An 18821-nucleotide genomic window follows, 5' to 3' on the forward strand; every position below is an offset into this window, starting at 1 on the left:
GCATCAATCATAGTAACCCATGAGTCAACAAAAAAAATTGACAGCTCTATCAATCGAACTCTAACCGTGATGGCGAAAACAGTGAAGCTACTCCGTTCAGAAGTGTGCTAGTTCTGGCCGGATCTAGCGTCGGCTCACTACTTGAAGCGATCGTTGGAGGATATCGAGCGGCTGAATATCGATGTGGTGCCCAAGTCGGCGAACCCGCCCAACGTCCCGCAGCTGCGTGCCATCGAGAATTTCTGGGTAAACCTGAAGCGTAAGATCTACACCAACAATTATGTCGCGAAAACTGAGAAGGCTGATAAATAAAACGAATAAAGAACTCAAAAACATGCCTACACGCATGTTTTCGTCCGCCAACTGCTGGAAGGCTGCTCTCAAGGGCGTGGAATTTTGTTGCAAGTAAACTAATATAATTACCTTCCATGGGCAATTTATCAAACTCAAACTGTCTTAGTTTTTTTTTATCACTGTCCGAAAAAAAGTCCATGTTTTTAAATTCAAACGATATACAGCCATGTCCATGTCATGCCAAACCGATATAGTGGTTCTCCGATTTCCATGAAAAGTGGTAGTTTTGTTCCTTATCGCTAAATATTGGGTTGGGGAAAAAGAAATGTCGTATTTCTGATCGAAATTTGACGCTTTATTTAACATACTTAAAATTATCCAATTTAAGTCAAATATGTGCCGTTTTGTTCGCAAATTTGTTGGCAACTTCATTATCCCTCCCCTTATAAAACCTCCCCTCCTTATTTGCAAAAAACTCAGACAGCCAGTTTTCACAAGCCTCTTTTGAGGCCAACTTAGTATCACCAAAAGCATTTTGCATGGACCGGAAGAGATGATAATCACTTGGAGCCAGGTCCGGGCTATACGGTGGGTGCAATAGGACATCCCATCCGAGCTCCCGTAGCTTCTGGCGGGTCATCAAAGATGTGTGAGGCCGAGCGTTGTCCTGGTGGAAAACAACACCATTCCTATTGATCATTTCTGGCCGCTTCTGGTCAATCGCCTGCTTCAAACGGTCAAGCTGCTTACAGTAGAGAACCGAGTGGAGGGTCTGGCCATAGTTGAGCAGCTCATAGTGGATGATTCTCTTCCAATCCCACCAAACACACAGCAAAACCTTCTTGGCCGTCAATCCGGGCTTGGCGATGGTTTGGGCCGGCTCACCGCGCTTCGACCACGACTTTTTTCGCTTTAAGTTATCGTACGTGATCCACTTTTCATCACCAGTCACACTTCTTCAAAAATGGGTCGAGTTCGTTCCGTTTCAGCAGTGCATCGCAGGCGTTGATTCGGTCTAAAAGATTTTTTTGCATCAACTCGAAGCACACGAGTTCCAGCTCTTCCAGCTTTTTTTGGAATCCAATCTTCTGCAAATGGTTCTAAACGGTTTTATGGTCTATACCCAGTTCCAATCGAGCGAGTGCTGCCGGTCTACTTGAATGATTTCAACGATTTTGTTTAAGTATTTCCATATATAGACAATATACGACATTTATTTTTCCCCAACCTAATATTAGACCAGGGTTTTTTTTCGTTGAGGTGATCGTTTCCATTTTTTCATAGAAGGTAAGCTTGTTGACTCGAATTTAATGTGTCGATCATCTAAATCGATTCAGTAGTTCAAATGTTATGAATTTTTGCGAAAAGTCATTCTTGGATGAAAGGGGAAATATGATTTTGGTAAATCATATCTCAAAAACGAAAAAACAGCTCTCTGACATCGAGATATGTTATGTGGCAAATTATCAGCTTTCAATAAAAAATATTTAAAAAATAGCGCCCCCAAGTCCAATTCCATGAAAACAATAAAAACGACTACAATCAATGATTACAAAACTAAACATATTTTTTTGCAAGTTCAATTTTTTTTTAATATAATACTTTATTACTTTAATGAAATACTAATAAATCATTGGCTTCAATTTGATAAATCGATTATCTAAATCGGTTTAGTGGTTCAAATGTTACGTGACGGCACTGTTAAGTGGTGAATTATCTTAGTTTTAGAATGGAAGTATTGAAATTGTGCTATGTAGCAACGCTTCCTACTCAGAACTTGTTTTAGATGTGCATAGTTTATAACATTTTTTTTTAATCTGTAATAGTTGATTTCATGATATGCGTAGAAGTTCCAGAGATCATCGATAATCACCCACGTGTTCACGTGGACATTATTCCTATTAGACCCCCCCCCCCCCCACTGTGGACATTTTCGTAACAGCCCTATACACTCTTAACTTTATTTCTGCAAAATTGAGTTAATTTACTCAATGTGGATAAATTGTATAAAAAATCGATAACACTTACTTACTGGAATTCGCAGTTCTTTTAAGAATAAATTTGGGTTCACAATCAAAAAGGTAATTCATAATATATATTAATTGAAAAATATTGAGAATATTTGAAGAAAAACTCGAAGAAAATGTTATGAACCATTTCAGTAATAAACATGCACTTACATTACAACAACCCAATGACGGTGCGAACACACCAGTTGTTTACCTTCGCGATCTCGCAGGATTTCTGAAACAACAAAGTGCATCGTGATTTCGGTACATTTTCCAACAATCAGGACAAGTTTCTGTCGAAAAGCAGACAAAAATTTTGCTAGCCATGCATCGTGAAATTCGAACGCAAGTTTTTGTATGCGTTCCGTTCTAATGTTTCAAACCGACAAAATAAGTGCGGTGATGCAATTTTGAAACACACACACACTTTTTTTAGAGTTTGTGACTAGCCGTCGTCTACAAAGGTCATCGACACCCAAAACTTGATGTATTCATTTTACGTTTTCCATATGTGTATATTTGAAAGATTATAATGCGAATTGAACTGGCTAACAGCATTTAACGAGCACAGTAGACTTTGGTTGTATACGTTATTCCTACAACACTACGGCTGCTATGATGCAGTGGTATCGAAATAATGCATATTCTATGTGTGCAAAACTGAAGAACGGGGAAAAGTGAAGCGGTCGGAAAGAAAACACGTAAAACTGGCTTGCTTTGTGCACAGGCCATTTAGCTTGTATTTTTGGAAACAGGCGATAGTGTAACTGTAGGAATGGTTGGAGCACCTCTCCGAAATTCAGAGTGTACGCCAAAGATCTTGATCCATTCTAAAGCGCATTTTATTTTATGTTCGATCGGTGGAAGGAAAGGAAGAAAAAATGCATTTTACCGATCTTTTTGTCTTGTTTTGACTAGCTGCTCCGCGCAAAAACGAAAAAAAAGGATGCTCATCCGTCGTGTCCGGTTGTGTGTTAAAACAAAGCGCATTTAGGCCACCACGAAAAATAGTACACAAACCACTTCAATCAAACCTGCTCGTATGGCGTTAATACATAAACAGACAAATTTCTCGTACGATAATCAACGCATACATTTCTTCGTTTTGTTGCACTTTTCTGCCTTCCCCAAAGGCTTTGTTCAGATGCACACAAGTATATAATGTAATACCCCCGAAAAATGAGTTGGAGACGAAATGCAAGATTCCGGTGCATCCAACTTCTTTTTTTTTTTGAGAGAGAGAGAGAGAGAGAGAGAGAGAGAGAGAGAGAGAGAGAGAGATGGGGAAATGTAGAGTAATTTTAGAAGATTACGATTCATCTCGTTGCAAGTTTCTTTACTCTTTGCTTTTTAGCCATCAAGAAACTGTGGCTGGGAGAGAACGTATAAAAAAATTATTGTTAATGAAACCTTAAAAGTTATACGATTCCGCAGGAATAGTTCGACGATTTTGACATAGTGAGGGTTTTTTCTATTTTTTAACATGGGTGTAGTTTTAAATGATTTTTGGAAAAAAATATTAAAAATATTAATTAAAATAAAACAAACCAACCAAAAGCTTATCAAAAACGAGCAGTTCATTATTTACTCTTGAGCACAAGGATCGAACTTTAGCTTTCAGTCGGCGTACAGATAGAATACGCATGAGATATTGGTTTATCGCGCAGGATTTTTAAAACTATGGTCAGATTACACAGAATTTTACGTGCAATAGCCTAGAAGCAGGAGCCTTTTAATTATTTCAATTGACACAACCGTTAAACTGCGGGGTTGTGGCAGTCGCTTGGCTAGCGTGCCTTTCCACACTCAGTTGCCCTTGGGTGCAGGTTACTGGAATTTTGAGATGTTACACCACAGGCTTTTCGAACTATATTCTTAGTAAGTTTTATTGGAGAATGCTTTTATCTGGGAATATTAATTCAGTTTATTTAGTTACTTGAAATTAACGCTAGTTCACTGACACTCATAACTATAGTAAAAAAACGGCAAAAAGTTTTGTTTGTTCCAGCCTACTTTGTTGTTAACGCAATACCCATGTGTCGACAATTGGACCCAAAGAATTTGTTTTTGAGCAAATAATTGGTTAGGGGGGTCTGGGTTGCCATAATAAAATCTGTGTGTTTGGTCTGAAAAAATCTTTCGCCGTAGGACCATGCCTTTCATTTCTATATACGGGGTCACTAGGGTGCCAATGAAAATGGTCATCTCTAATTTCAAAAAGTTACTCCATAAAAAATGTTCACCACTTCGAAAAAACATAGTATGCAAAATATCAGCTCAATCGGACTTAAGGGAGAGTGGCGCAAAGCGTTCAAAGTTTGAGTTTTTTGAAAATCGAAAAATCATCCAAGGGGGGAAATCGGGGTTTTCGAAAATAAAATTCTTGATGCCAAATGACTTAAAATGCATTAAACGCGAAATGTTGATTTACACGATAATATACCCTATGCAAAATATAAGCTCATTCGAACTTCATTTATTAGTGTCACAGACGTTGAGTTTTTTTGAAAAACGAGAGATTACCGAAAATCCGAGTTTTCAAAAAAAATTGTTGGTGCCAAATGTCTCAAAATAGCATTACTCGTCGAGTTTTACTGTTATCTCAAAAAAAAATTTGGCACTTGGTCGTTTTTCCAACTGAAATGTCGATTTCTGACAAAAAAAATATTTTGAGATAACTGTAAATCTCGACCATTTCGTTTAGCCGGAAAAGAATTGTTAACGTTCAAAGGGGGAATCGATTTCTCCTCAGAAATACCCAGCGCAAATAGTACCCACTCCCCAAGCCCCGATAATTGGAATCATCGTTGATCCGGAATAGGATTATTAACGCTTGAGATGGAATGGATTCCTCCTCGGAATTACAGAGCGAAAATAAGACCCCCTTCGCAACAATTCCAACTTCCCAATAACGACGATCGATTGCAGCACTCGTAAATAAATAATTTTATAACGCTGCTTTTATAAATGTGATTTCTTTGATATATATAATATCCATTTTGATCATATCCACTACACCGTATCATACAATATTAAATCCATACTCAATCCGAGTACAATAGTACTCGCTGCTTGCATCTAATTTTCTTTGCCAATTTGGTTTTGAAATCTGTGTTAGGGAAACATTCCGATTTGCAGAAACGCATGCGAGTACAAAAGTACCCGCAGCTCACATCTATTTTGCAATGCCGATTTTCCCATGCTTCATGATTTTGAAGTCTGTGTTAGGGAAACATTCCAATTTGCAGAAACGAAAACGAGTACAAAACTACCCACCGCTCACATCTATTTTACAATGCCGATTTCCCCAGGCTTCATGATTTTGAAGTCTGTGTAAGGGATACATTCCAATTTGCAGAAACGCAAACGAGTACAAAAGTATCCACTGCTTGCATCAAATTTGCTATGCCAATTTCCCCTGGCTCCATGATTTTGAAGTATGTGTTAGGGAAACATTCCGATTTCCAGAAACGCAAGCGAGTACAAAAGTACTCCCAGCTCGAATTTGTTTTGCAATGTTGATTTCCCCCAGGCTCCATGGTTTCGAAGTCTGTGTTAGGAAAACATTCCGATTTGCAGAAACGCATGCGAGTACAAAAGTACCCGCAGCTCACATCTATTTTGCAATGCCGATTTTCCCATGCTTCATGATTTTGAAGTCTGTGTTAGGGAAACATTCCAATTTGCAGAAACGAAAACGAGTACAAAACTACCCACCGCTCACATCTATTTTACAATGCCGATTTCCCCAGGCTTCATGATTTTGAAGTCTGTGTAAGGGATACATTCCAATTTGCAGAAACGCAAACGAGTACAAAAGTATCCACTGCTTGCATCAAATTTGCTATGCCAATTTCCCCTGGCTCCATGATTTTGAAGTAGGTGTTAGGGAAACATTCCGATTTCCAGAAACGCAAGCGAGTACAAAAGTACTCCCAGCTCGAATTTGTTTTGCAATGTTGATTTCCCCCAGGCTCCATGGTTTCGAAGTCTGTGTTAGGAAAACATTCCAATTTTCAGATACGCAAGCGAGTACAAAAGTACCCAATGCTTACATCTATTCTGCAATGCCGATTTCCCATGGCCATGGAAACATCCATCCATTCCAGCGATTTCATCCATCCATTGGTGTGATTTCAATAGCCTGTTTTGAAAGTAGTTTTAGGGCTATTGAAACAAATTTTTAGATCAAAAAGTAACAAGCATATAACGCGTAGACATTTTATCTTTCGAATGAATTGTTTATCATACTATTTCGTTCAGTTGTTTAGGAGCTATTAACGCTCAAAATCTCGTTCTTCAGCGTAACGCTTTCGTTTCCGAAAGTTTGAACTTACATCCCAGTATAGAAATTAAAGACGTAGTCCTACGTCAAAAAAAGAATTAAACAAATTCAATGTGAAAAAATAAGGGAGATGGGATAAAATATTGTTAACATCAAGCTATAACTATCATTGGAACGTTATTTTAAAAAATCTGTATATTATGTATGAAACCCAAAAAATCTTTAATCTGTATTTACAAATTTTTGGTTGAAAAAGTCCGAAAAATCTGTAGAAATGCAGATTATTCTGTATATCTGGTAACTCTGATGGGGATGAACTACACCCATGTTAAAAAATAGAAAAAACCCTCACTATGTCAAAATCGTCGAACTATTCCTGCGGAATCGTATAACTTTTAAGGTTTCATTAACAATAATTTTTTTATACGTTCTCTCCCAGCCACAGTTTCTTGATGGCTAAAAAGCAAAGAGTAAAGAAACTTGCAACGAGTAAATGCTTAATTTTGTGTGTTAAATCACAATTGAAATAGTTCTGAATTCATCAATCACGTAATTTAGAAGACACAGTTTTGGTCTATTAATCGTGGTTCGCTTGTTTTTCCCCTGTATCAAAAATATGCTGACATTTTCATCCAACTCTATCATCTATGAAATAGATCGTGACAATCATAGAAAGAGTGAAACTATCCTCTATGCAAATTTGTGCAAAGTAAAGACGTTAAAATACAAAAAAAAACAATTCAATCCATATCAAATGAACCCAGAAAAACACATCCATTTCCTTTCGAACGAAATCATAACTTTGGCTGCGGTCGGACCTTCCTAGTTCTAAAATTGAGTTTTGCGTTGCATTTTCATCTGTTTTTTTGACTCCACTTTGAGGACGTTGACCTCATCCGGCCATTTCTTGCGCCGTTCACGAAAATCTCAAGAGAATTTTGCAAGACATGTGCATCGAAATGCCGTTTCGCGCACCGCAAAAGTGCATGTGTGTGTATCCCGGTGCCGGTGCACAACACGAGAGACGAACGAGAGGAGAAAAAGATGCGGTTATTTAACTCCCGGTCCAAATTTTTTTTCGAGGTTGTGCTAAGAACTAACACTAAAACGGAATCCCCCCGAAAAAAAGCGATCTATGTGCGTTAGTTATATGTATATAGCGTCCATGCTTCTGGCAAAGCGGACAGCGCAGACCTCTTAAGTTACGAAAAATGATTCAATCAGGAAAGGAAAGGAAGGAAAATTCGCACACATCGGTTAGAGGAGTCTGATTTGTAGTAGAATAGGAAAGTTTGTATGTGTTCCTTGAGTGATATTTTGCGTGTTTACCCCCTCTCTCACCCGGACGATTCGACGCAACTGCTATAATCACAAACTGCATTTTTGCTGCTTCTTCTCCTTAGAATTCAAGATAATGAACCCTCTTGTATTCTCTATAGTGTATTAAGGTCGCAGAGGAACACAAAATGTGAACATCGAATGAATCTGCTCTGCTGCCCACAACTTGGGGGGATTGATGTTTTCAACAAACAAACAAGGATCAGCGACATTTCGGAAATTTCTTGCGATGGTTGTTGTTCTGAGGAATGCTATATGTGTCAAATGTGTATTTTTGAATGGTTCTAGAATAAATGTGCAGTGTAAACTTTTGTCTCATAAACGTTTGCAAAGACAGGTTGAATTTAGAGAAATACGGAATTATTTCCATTTGTAACTAGAATGTATCACTGTAGACTCAATAAGGACAGTTTTAAAAAAAATTTATCGAAATTATTCTATTTGTTCTATATTCTATATTCTTATTGATATTATATTCTAGATGTTTATGTGTTATTTCTACATGAAAATTTCTGCCAGTAAATATTATACAAAAAGTTTTCGATAAGTGTGAGATATTTTCGATATATCAGATAGATTGGCAATAATGAAGGCTCGTTTGCTTTAATTAAGTTCGCATAGTCCTAAGCTTATCGGAATAATATGTACTTAGATTTAAAATAGTTCCAAAAACAAAGTTCGATGATGTTCAATTGCAAGATTATGGTGGTCATTTTTGTGAATCATCTCGGGAAAATAGCGACTCAACAGCGACTCGACAAAAGTATCGAAAAACATGATGGCATAAGCGCCGAATTATCAAGTTTTGAGGAAGGAAAACACGAGTTAACATTTCGCGATATCACTCGCCATTTATGGTAACCGTAGGATAATCGACATTTTTCAAAAAAGTACGATAATAATATTTTCATACCAAGGGATACCATCTGGTTGGAGTTAGAAATCAGGACATCTGTCACAACTACGATTACGACCATTATAATTTTTTTTGAGATATAAATAAATAAGAACACGTTGTATGTGATTTGCACTTCAACAAACCAAAACACTCAAATCTATTTATTCAACATATTTCTCGGACGATCCATACGGTGATACACTCCGGAAATGATGACTTTTGTTCTGTACGAGTACAGGAAATTTTTAGTGGTTTTCGAGTCACCAAAAATCATGCGCAAGAGTGTACCGAGGACAATCCATGGATTTGAAGCTTTTATGATGTATAAAACGCAAGAGCTCTTTCTGAAGCCCAAATATTCTGAGCGATTTGATTTTCAGACCAAACAGACTATGGGATTGTAATGTACAGCATACCAAACAAATCTTAGAGAATTTCCGATTCGATTAGTATGCACATCGTCAAAATTCCTTCGCAGTAAAAATAGTTATTAACGCTAACTTTATTTCATCAAAACGTTTTGTGATTTGGCACCCTTAATGAAAGACGTAGTCCTACGTCAAAAAACCACACGCAACAATACATGCACTAAAAGATAGACTAGATCTGCCGATCGTACCGTTGACGACGCGTAACAGAATGTGATCTGAGGAGCTATTTTGCTAGGAAGCGACCGATGATCGGTAAGGTCAACAAGACATCGACATCTGTAACGACATCTGTTCGCAAAGGATATAAAAAATCCGCTTGAATTCTGGAGGCGTATCATCTGATTGGATGAGTCGAATGAAACCAATTCTGAGTCTAATATGTTCATTAATAAATAGTGACTAAGACATTCGCGAAAGTGCGACAGGGGACTCCAGAACAGTAATCGGCAATGGTTTGGATCTACTTCTAATGGTTGGGCGTAAGAACTGTTGCATAAATCAATGGCATTATAACAGCAAGGAGGTGTATCGACATTCTATATGAAAACTTGAGTAAATCGATGCTGAAAATTGGTCTGAAAGATAATTGCACCTTCCAGCTGGATAACTATAATGGTAGAAAATAAACAAGCAAGAGTCCCGATTAGAGACCAATTGAAAATTTGGGCTATTCTCGACAACAAGGTGAACAGAACAGATGTGACAACCAAACAAGAATATTTCGCAGCTCTGCTAATGGTTTGGTACGATTTAGAACTTCGGAACCTCGCGGAAGCATGTCAGAGCGTCTGCGAATGGCAACTGAGACTGAAAAAGGTTATATTGAGAACTGAATGCTTGTTTTGATTTGTTTTTGTTTATTCTTTGTGTTTGGTTCATGTTTTTATGAAGCGGATTTATTTTTGTCATTCTAACTGAACTGAATTTGAACTGAATATTGAGTAAAACGTTTTTTTTCCGATCGAGTGGAAAATACTTTTCAAATTCCAAAAACTTCCAGTGTATTTATTATATAGTTTAATCTATCCACTTCTCTGATTGCTCCTTCTCCCCATCGAATGAATCAATAAAAATTATTGTTTTCTAATTTCCCTACTTTTTAAAAATTGAGCTTTTTATTCAAATGGTCGCTATTTTGGCAAAACGATTTTTTGGACTTGCCCAAGGTTCATACCAAAGCGACAACTTTACTGTTTCAGAACATGTTTGATTTTTGTTTGTTTCGTATAACAAGAAGGGCTGGAATCGTGAACGCAACTTATTCCAGCTTCTAACTATTTTTGATTTTTTTGATGTTCAGATCTCGAAAGGACGCCCGAAACTCCTACCTCTATCCTAAAATATCCCCTTAATGTTGTTTCTTTAAAGAAATCTATGATGATTAATGTTAAAATGAACATTGGAGTTTTCTTTTCTGAACCATGAAAAAAAATAGTTTATATTACTTATGTTTAAATTTAGATTTTTATTGCGAGTGTATTTTTCTTTATGTTGGTCACTGTACGAATACATAGAACATATGACAAGTATGTACCATGTGTTTAGTCGTTGTAAAGTGGTCGACTCAAAGTTTATATAACTGTTTTAATCGTGCACTTAAAAAATATTATCATCTCTCATTTTGTAAGTGCGAGCGAGCAGAATGATGCATCTGTTGGAACGTAAAATTAACTAAGCAGCTCGCGAATTCCTCAACATTAAAAGAACTAAACACGAATATATTTTTATCTAACAAGTCCTACGTCAAGCATCCGTTCGTGTCCTTAGTCACAGATCCTTATTCTTGTTTTCCAAAAAGTATGTCTCTTAGCACGAACTTGATTTTTTTCAACTGTAGCTCGGAACCAATATATTGTTAAGAAAAACTGTACAAGAACGAGCTGTATGAAACTTAGAAGGTTTTGTAAAAAAATGAGAAGTGAACTAACTAAGTTTTTTTTTGGGAGAAAAAATAGTCAGAATTAACACAAAAATTTTGAATAATTCAAAAAACATCCTTTTTTCTCTTTTCATTCGGAGTGTGAAAACCTAAAGACATGCCAGAATTCCGATCATATTTGCAGGATGTTGAAATATCAAGAATTATTTTAAAGGTTAATCTTTGCAGCACATTTTTCAAACTGTAGCTATTTTAAAAGTAAACGTATTTCAATGGAGTAATATTAGGGATACCATTTGTCCTGATTTAGCAGGACATGTCCTGATTTTGAAATGCTTTTCAGCGACCTGATTTATTTTTCACTAGCATACCAGCCCGGCCAACTTCATTTTGCCAAAATGTAGTTCACATTCACATCCAAACATTCACGTTTTCTTAATAGGCGAACAATCTAAGCGGTCCAATCATAGAACTATTCATTGATTGATCTTCTGAATGACCCTTTACAATTTCTGTTATACTAGAAATCTCCTGGTACTTCTACCAAAACTCGTCATTATAACACCAAATTATTTTCAGACACAATTCCAGTTCAATATTTTTCAATCACTTGCAAATAACATATTTCTCCGTTTAATGGAATACATGTTAGAAACAGAAAGTATGAAAAAAATTGTTTTCGTAATTATTGATTATATTTGTTTTTATAGCTTACATGGTTTCGAGACCAAGGGCGCCTAATTTTTTTATATTTTTTCCTGAAAGCTGGGGTTTTTTTCACATAATACATCCGAATACCAGAGAGGTGTTATTTTTCGTTTTTATGTTATTATTTTTCAAAGTTAACATGTTTTCAGTTTTCGTTCAATGTTTCTATGCGACTAGACTGGATGCATGTGACTATAATCCAATTGATTGGCAAGTGTGTTGTTTTATCAAAAAAGGGGAAAAATATTTTTTGGACCATAGGGTAACTTTGAAAAATCATAGCTCAAAAACAAAAAAAAAAACGCCTCCCTGGTTTCGAGATATGTTGTGTGAAAAATCCTCAGCTTTCCATAAAAAATGCTTGCATTTTTTCAAGAAGAATGACAAGAATTAGCTTTAATTTGATATGTCGACCATCTATAAATCGGTTCAGTAACGGGTGTTGAATAAAAAATGAAAATTTTTTCAATACCTTTCAGTAACTCAAATAAAGAGCGTAAAATTTTGTTTCTCCAAGAAAATTGCTCTTTGGGCTCCCTAGAAACAGTAGGCGTGTTTGGTTTTGCTAGTATGAATTTAGTCAAAGCAAAGATGGCGTCGAAACAGCACGTGCTCCGCGAACACATTGTACGGTTCTACGGAACGCATTTCCAGCAAGGAAAAAAGTTCACGGTGGCACATTTTAAGGAAGAAAATGTACCTGTCAGTACGGTATATCGTATCCTGGGTTCCCTGAACGTAGAGCGGAAGGTCGGAAGTGGTTGTCCGGTGACGATAATGACCAAGCAGAGCAAGACATCGTTAAAGAAGCTGTTTGACAACAAGGAAGCAACCAGCCTTCGTGACGCCGGTCGGAAATATGGCTGCTCCCACGTATTGATCCATCGGACCCTCAAGATGGAAGGAATCGTCTGCAGAAAGAAGACGAGGTCGTCGGAGTACACGGAGGAGCAGATTGAGACGGTTAAATCACAGTGTCGGTGAATGACCAAAAAATACCGCGGGACGTCTTTCGTTCTGGACGACGAAAGCTATTTTCCGCTGTCCAAACCGCATATTCCAGGAAATGATAATTACTACTCCAGCGACAAGTCATCCACACCGCCTGAAGTGAAATACAAGTTCAAGCACAAGTTATGTTGTCAAGCACAGGTTATGTTGTACATCGCCATTTCCGACCGGGGCATTTCAAAGCCTTGGCTTAAGCCGAGCGGTCTGGCAATCAACCAACAAATCTATCGAGAAGAGTGCCTCGATAAAATCATGCTGCCGTTCCTGAACGAGCATCACGCGGATGGGAAGTACGTCTTCTGGCCGTACAAGGCGTCTTCCCATTACGCCAAGAAGACGCTGGCGTATCTTGAGGAGAAAAAGACACCGTTCGTGCCGAAAGATCGTAACCCAACAAACTTGCCCCAGTGCCGCCCAATAGAGGATTTCTTTGGCTCACTCAGTGCCTTAGTGTATAAAAACAATTGGAGGGCCAAGGACACGAAGCAACTGACTACAAAAATCCGGAATTGTATCCGGAAAATGGACGTAAGTGCCGTACAACGTTCTTGTGAGAGCATCGCGACAAAGTTGCGTCGAACAGCAGACCACGGCCCTTAATCAAACATTCACTGACATTTTTTTTGAAGAAATACATTATGTTATTAGTAAAAAATACTGAAATCGATGAAATTTTTTTTTTATTTGTGATTGAAAAAATCCTCAATTTTTATTTAACACCCGTTAGTTCACAAGTTATGATTTTTTGAAAAATGTCATTTTTGAAAAAAAGGGAGAAAAAGTCGACATTTCGGATCACCCTAAAATGAAAATGGGCACCATAACAATTTTTTAAAAAAAAACGGGTCTAATAGTTTGCGATAAAGAACGAAACTACCACTTTTTACGAAAAACTGAGAACTACTCTATCGGTTTGACATGGAATGACTGATATTTAACATTGAGTTGAAACATCTCAGTAACAACTTATATGAAATTATGACTTCTGTCTTCAACAGATGTCTATCACTTGATGACTTGCCCTAACTTGGCAAAAGTGATCCCGATACTAAAACCCGGAAGGATTCTTCTTCTTCAAAGAGTTATCGACCAATTAGTCAAATTAGTCCCAGCATTTTCGAAGATTTTCGAAAAATTATATTAACGCACATTCTTGCTTTTGCAGATGAGCAAAATATATTTTTGGATGAACAGTTTAGATTTCGAAAAGGCCACTCTGCCATTCACCAGCTTCGTAGGGTATACAACATAATCAGACGAAACAATTCATCTGCCATGACACTTCTTGATGTTGAAAAAGCATTTGATAATGTTTGACATAATGGTGTCATTTACAAGCTTCAGAACATTGATTTTCCCACATACTTGATAAAAATGATCAAAAAGGTTTCAATGTTTCTATGAACAATATTTTATCAAAGAAATTCAGGACCAATTCTTTTCAACATTTATACTTCAGATGTTCCCGCACTTCCATCTGATGGAGAACTGTCACTATTTGCAGATGACACTACCATCAATTACAAGGGCAGAAGTGTTACAGAACTAAGATCTAAACTTCTTTGTCTTGATATTTCAATAATTGGAAAATATGCACAAATGCAGCAAAGACACAGTTCATATTGTTTCTCCATAAGAACACTCCAAAGGTTGTTCCATCTCAAAACATGAAAGTCACTCTCAATGGCAATAGTATTGTATGGTCTTCGGAAATAGTATATCTGGGCCTAGCTTTCGATTGAAAGCGTACCTTCAGAGCATACATTGACCTCACAGATAAGTAGTTTAAGTTGGGACAATGTATATAGTTTTAGGAGGTTGAGGCAAAAAAAGATAACGTAACTAGAAAAGTTTAGGTATAATTTTATTATAATGTATAATATATATAATAATATGGAACAATCAATTAATTTGTATGATAAAAATCATTACAGAATTGACATTGCAAATTAAAATTGTAGAACCCTAGGTTGATCACTTCAAATGTAATGTTATATTATAATGTAATCAAAGTTAGAAATTAAAAAAAAAAAATAGGTCAAAAACAAAAAAGTGGAATTCTCATTCTCGTTCTACGCTCAGATCGGCAAGTGTGCTTTGGTAAACAACACTCTTCACATCAACCAACACGACTTGAGGCGGCAAGGGAGCCAAAGGAGGAGCGAAGCGCATCGCAAGGTAACTATCCGTCGTTTAGCTCGCCGACTCAAACATCAAATTGCGCAGCAGAGTTCGCACAACACGAGGATTCCAGTCCTTTCCAGAACTATCGATATTGCTTCGAAAGGACCAGTGGCGAAGTGTAGGAGGGGCGGAGGGAGCGGTCCGTCCCTGGCGTCACCCTTAGAGGGGTGACACTCATGACCATGACAAGTATTGTAAAAAATCATGATTTTGAATCAAGGTAACCGGTTATTACTTATAATATTATCTGACAAAACAAGTCACTATGGAAACGTTCATGTTATATAGTCCTTCTTGGTTTTTATGTTCATTATTTTTTTATACTACATTTTTCATTTCTGCACTGGGGTAAATTCTAAGTCTCGAAAGCGAGGCGGTGACGTTCGAAGTACAAGGTTTTGAACGTTAATATATCTCTACCGGATGAACGAATTGGTATGAAAATAACATCATTGGAAAGATAAAAGAACTGCGAGAGATGTTTTTACTTATTTGAGTTAATCTTGCGATTATATCACAGATGGGTAACGTTGTTGTCTAGACGAAATGGTCATTAAGAAAGTTTTATTAAAATCAATCGTTTGAAAATTTGCTAGTGAAAGGAGAATTTCTCATAAGATAAGTAACCCAGGTGAAAGACTTTCCGGACCCGGCCCAACGAGACCATGTAAATTTCGAATTTGACATCGAATTATTCCACATACTCAGCATTTAATCATTCCGTTGATGTAAGTCACTCCACCATCTTTATGCGATTGATCGTGATATCGGCAAATCATGTTGCTAAAATTATCTACGGTCCAAATTGCTTTTACAAATTCCCAGAGTATTCAGGAAAAAAGTACTATCATAGACTCGCAACAAATCCAACAATAACAAACGAGTTCATTTTGTTCATATCGGTGATGCATGAACAAATTTGCTATCATGATCATTGAAACGATAGATTGTCCGCATAAATAGACGCAAGCGTTTTCCAAATGAAAAAAAAGTATGTTTTATTCCATAAAATCTTTTAGGTCCTCTTTTTGCCGATAATATCCTTCAACTGGACAGATTATTTCATTGGAAATTTGCATGGTTACTCTTGTAGGCAAAAAAACACAAAAATGCGTTTTCCCAACACTGATGGTGTTGGTGATTACGTCTCCTATGCAAACATGGGCAGTAATGTTTTGAGGTACAGTACAAAATTACCACTTTTCACGAAAATCTGACTATGTCATGTAACGTTCAATATAGTTTTTTTAATAATGATTCGGCACAATTATGTTATTTATTGAATGGATATGATTCTCTTGGTTTTCTTTATTGACATGAATACCCAACTTAGGGAAATCTTCATCCCGCTTCTGCGTAAAGTAATTAAGAAAAAAATGTACAAATTTGTAACCAATAATTTTAAGATACATTTTCATCAATTTTTGGCAAAATAATATGATATCGAGAGCGCTCAAATAATAATAATCTCATTCATTAAATCTATAGGATTATGTCAAAATTTTGTTTTTCTGTTAAGGAAGCAGAGTGCATACTAAACTTGTGTTACTGAAACTTCAGTCGAACAAAACACGGCCGCGATAGATTACCACGAGTTTCATCTTCCAGGAATCGGAGTCTATTTCGGCTCGGGATATGTGGCTGCTACAGACGACAGACACGTTTGCTCAAAATCTTCAACGAATTAGCAGACTAAAATACATCTAAAACTAGTTTCAAGGTTGTCTGAATCTGCAGTCAACTTCCATTTTTAAGGATGTTTTTTTTGCGCTCTTGATTGCGCTCTTGCCGTTGCTATTTTCCTCCAGTAAATATCGGACAAAGCGCTGCTGCAACGTGACCTAAATATACATTTTGCCAGACGGGGGAAGCAGAATACAGGGACAACAGAAAAAAAAGAATTCACCACAAGCCGAGCAGATTAAAGCGGAGAGCGTCGTACAAGACCTAGAAGTGTGATTCTCCATATACTGTGTGTGGTTAGGGTTCCGCCCTAGAAGACGATTCCGTTCGAGGTTTGGTGTGTAATCAATCGTGGATAGACTGCACACTTGCTCGAAAACCTGGTGTCTGACTAAATTCAATACTTGTTGATGAAAACAGAACGTCATTTCTGGAATTCTCATACGTGTGTGCCGTCTGTGCCGTTGAAACGATTTGGCACTTGGATCTAGCGAAGTATTTTTTTTGCGCTGCTCCTGCCACATACAATGAAGACATATGCAAGTCGCTCTTCTAGTCGGCCGCTCGATCGCCATGGTTCGGTAACCCGAATAACAAGAAGAAACGGAAAATATCGTGTTCTGATGGATGCGATCGTAATAGAAGTCTAGACACGTTTATCGTGGTTAGTTTGGAACAGTAAAAACAGTGGGCGCGCTGTGCATGACTTTCTCAAGAGTCCTGTGTTTCGCATAGTCCTATCGGAGAGTGCCAACGGTACTAGCGTATCTACTACTCAATGAAAACTGTACGTAAACATGAAAAGGAAACTAGTAAAAATTTTCATTCATAAAATGGTTAACGGCGGCATTGGCCCTTGCTACATTGCGCCTCGTAGTGGAAGAGCGTGGGAAATGGCACTAGTCTTCTCGATGGTGTACTTGCCATAGAGTGTGCCTGCCAACGTTCAGCACGAACCGGACGGAAAATGCATAGCAAACAAGACACACATGCGATAGATGGGAATGCCCGTCGCCGTTAATTCGGAATATTTTTCTTTGTGGAAAAACAAGTAAGCGTTGATCCTTTTTTCCGATTCGCGTACTCTGTGCTTCGTATTTTCCACGTTGGTTCTGTTTAGGTATGAATGCACGAGTGCGCCAAAAGATTTTTTCTCTCATGTGCGAATATATAACAATAGAACTGCAAATAAAACAAAACGACTCGTGGTGTTCCACTGCACTAGCATTCAACAGGTGGTCTCTAGGAACGAAATTGACGACACCGTTTTCCAACCACGAAGCGCATGTTGAAATAGTTTTACAGGCTTGTAGAGATATTTCCGAGCGATATGACGGTATGATGGAATTGTGCTTTTCTTCAGCATATTGACATGTTATCGTGTGGGATATAGGCAATAGGAACTTACCGATTAATTCAATTAATTTACTTATGTACAATTATGCAGCATAATCACATCATCACTTTTCACTTCTTGTTTGTGAACAAATAAGAAACTGTTCTATTTGTTTGGGGAAAAATAACAGAACTCTGCTGTCTGGAATATTTTGCTTCTATTGTATAAAATTGCACATTTTTCAAATTTTCGCGTATACAATTTGCAGTTATTCGCGTTGATGCACACTTTTTTTTAACCACCCTAGTTCAGTCAGGTGAAACTAGTACGCACTATCTCTCTATCACTGCGCTATAGCCCTTTCTAGGCTTGCTAACTCTACTCAACTCGAACACCACCAGAAGAGGTCCACTTCATTGGACGACACACAGATGACCGAAAACGCAGCAGGCGAATGCAACAAGAGAGTTCGAACTATGAGCACGACCTGTCCAAACGCTTTCTTCTTTTGGTCTAAAATACTATCAAATATTTTGGCAATATTATTCGAATGCTTAAGCGTTGCACTAATGCAAACAGGCAACACATAAAAACCCCGAAAATAATACAAGAAAAAACGCTGTCAGACAACAGCCCGCGCGTATAATGCATTTCGTTTTATTTCATTGTTATGTTTTGCTGACTCTTTTTTACCCGCTCCCGACTCATATAAAAATTTTGGATATTATATATTATTATATAAATTGACCCCTCTCGTCTAGTCTT

General features: G+C 37.4%; 1 protein-coding gene across 1 annotated transcript in view; it reads right to left on the reverse strand.

The window, feature by feature from the left end:
- Nucleotides 1-18618, reverse strand: part of LOC129762981 (broad-complex core protein isoforms 1/2/3/4/5) — a 187680-nt gene extending 169062 nt beyond the window's left edge. The window contains exon 1 of the mRNA XM_055761622.1: nt 18129-18618. The gene's annotated coding sequence lies outside the window, so the exon portion shown is untranslated. The remainder of the gene's footprint in view (nt 1-18128) is intronic.
- Between the last annotated feature and the right edge of the window lie 203 nt (nt 18619-18821).

Source organism: Toxorhynchites rutilus, chromosome 1, assembly GCF_029784135.1.
Source record: "Toxorhynchites rutilus septentrionalis strain SRP chromosome 1, ASM2978413v1, whole genome shotgun sequence".
Taxonomy (NCBI): domain Eukaryota; kingdom Metazoa; phylum Arthropoda; class Insecta; order Diptera; family Culicidae; genus Toxorhynchites; species Toxorhynchites rutilus.